Source organism: Pyxicephalus adspersus, chromosome 12 (genome assembly GCF_032062135.1).
Source record: "Pyxicephalus adspersus chromosome 12, UCB_Pads_2.0, whole genome shotgun sequence".
Lineage (NCBI taxonomy): Eukaryota > Metazoa > Chordata > Amphibia > Anura > Pyxicephalidae > Pyxicephalus > Pyxicephalus adspersus.
In genome coordinates this window covers 16,927,469-16,929,732 of record NC_092869.1, presented here as the reverse complement: position 1 = coordinate 16,929,732, position 2,264 = coordinate 16,927,469, and the positions used below count along the sequence as shown (strand labels likewise).

The following is a 2,264-nucleotide window of genomic DNA, read 5'->3' as shown; positions in this document are numbered from 1 at the left end:
TTTCCTTTTTGAAAACGGTCCGCAGGTTTTGTATCTTCTGCTTCACATATTTTATGTCGGACGCAGGATTCACTGTCTTGCAGAGCTCCACCATAGCGGTATACGTCTTCAGTTTCATATAACGATTGGAATAATCCACAGACTTTACCTTCCACAGACAGGGATGGGACCTGTAGGCCTCAATAAACTTGCGCATGAAGTCAGGATTACTAAATGCATCATAGGCCATGATCTGTGCAAAACATTAAAATATAACATATAAAACTATAAACATATAACATATAACAAACATATATAAAAATATGCAGCATCACCTACCTCAAGAATGTTGGTCGGGCGAATTATCGGACGAATACTCGTACGAACGAACGAACGAACGCACGTTCCGGACTTTGCACCTTGCACTGCTGATTTCCCACAATACTCTGAAAATCCAGCCACTTCCTGTTATTGTTTTCTGTCACGTGAGAGAGATGTCACAGCGAAGAGCCAGCCCAGCCACCCATGCCACACAAATGACAAGAGAGGAGATGGAGGTTTTGGTGCATATTCTGGAGAGGTGGGATTATGATTGTAGGAGGGCTCATTACAAATCCCAGAATGCTAGAAAAAATCAGATTTTAGAGAAAGTGCAGCGGAGAATAAAAAGATGCGTTAGGGCTTTGTATCGCCAAAAAACGTAAGTATCAATTTTTTCTGTTAGTAAATTTTAGTTTTGTAAAATTATTCTTTTCAGGTTATGTAATATTTTGGGAAATTATTTTTGATTTATTTGTATTTTTATATATATTTTTTTAATTATTAGTAAGGAGCAGGTTGAGGTGGAAGGTAGGATATTATTATATATCTAATAAAAAAAAAGAATTATTTTAAATATATTAAAAATATATTATTTTTAAATATATTTCAAATATTTTTTGTATTTTATTTTTATGCAGAGTTGATTCTGGGTTCCCCTGAAGAGGCTGGGCATCCGGAGGGGCAGGCTGAGGTGGAAGGTAGGATATTGTTATATATTTCATAAAAAAATGTATTATTTTAAATATATTAAAAAGATATTATTTTTAAATATATTTCAAATATTTGTTTTATTTTTTTTTTATGCAGAGTTGATTCTGGTTTCCCCTTCAGAGGAGGTAGTGGAATCTGTGGTGGATATTGACCCAGGTATATACCAAAATTTTAGAGAGGTAGGTTGCATATAATTGTGTGTAATTTAACTTTTTATTTTTGTTTGCTCTTAAAGTTCCAGAGGGAGAACGAAGAAGTCCTGAGCCAGGCATGTCAGGACAGATGGCGAGAAGTGTTGGTAAGCATTCATATATTGTTCATGCAAAATATATTGTTCAAGTGTCGGCTACACAATATATGTGTACTTAATATTCTTCTTTTTATTTCTACACAGATGTTGTTTCCCAAAAAAAGAGTGTATGGCCAAACTCAAGGCCATGGACCAGAAATGGAAGGCTTTGGCCAGGATAGTGTGTCATGCATGAAGGGACCTGTGTGCCCTTAAACAAGAAATAATGAAAAAAAAAAAATCGGAATTTTTATATTAATATTTATTTTTTCAATATAGTTTTTAGATTTTTTTAGCAAAAATATTTTTATAAAAAAAATTTGTGTGTGTGTCATTTATTTATACTTGACTGCCAGGTAAGTTTTAAATTTGAACTACGCTGGGACAGGATGGAGAACAGCGCTGGAACAAACAGGATGAAGTACTGCGCAGGAACAGAATGTAGGACTGCACTGGAACAGGATGAAGAACTGCGCTGGAAACAGACCAATTTATTATTACCAATAAAGAGGACCTGTCATATGAATGATAAAGAATGACAGGTCATATTTATTATTCATATGACAGGTCCTCTTTATTAGTAAAAGATATATATAGATAGATTTATATATATATATATATATATATATATATATATACACACAAACACACATGAACACAGTACAGTGAAGCACCTGTACAGAACGTTCGTTCATCGCGCATGCTTGGAACATGGCGATCACTGAACACACGATAGATGGTAAACGATCGTCGTCCACTCAGATCCGCGGTGCCGGTCACTATCCTCGTTTGTCGGAGTCATTGGTCACTTTTTTTAGAACGATTTTTGGCCAATTGTCCATTCGTCGGTCGTTTCCAACGATAAATATTGGATGTGTGTACTCAGCTTATGGGCCATTGGATGCCTAACCTATGCCAGCTGAAACTAGACAGAGGGTCCAGATCAGCAAAGATTACTGAAAGG

General features: G+C 35.6%; 1 long non-coding RNA gene across 1 annotated transcript; it reads left to right on the top strand.

Annotated features, from left to right (window-relative positions):
* The first annotated feature begins 326 nt into the window (after positions 1-326).
* Positions 327-1,619, top strand: LOC140342437 (uncharacterized). The gene is made up of 5 exons (XR_011923085.1): positions 327-679; positions 939-998; positions 1,108-1,167; positions 1,247-1,309; positions 1,406-1,619. It is a non-coding gene; the product is annotated as an uncharacterized lncRNA (long non-coding RNA).
* Positions 1,620-2,264: the final 645 nt, after the last annotated feature.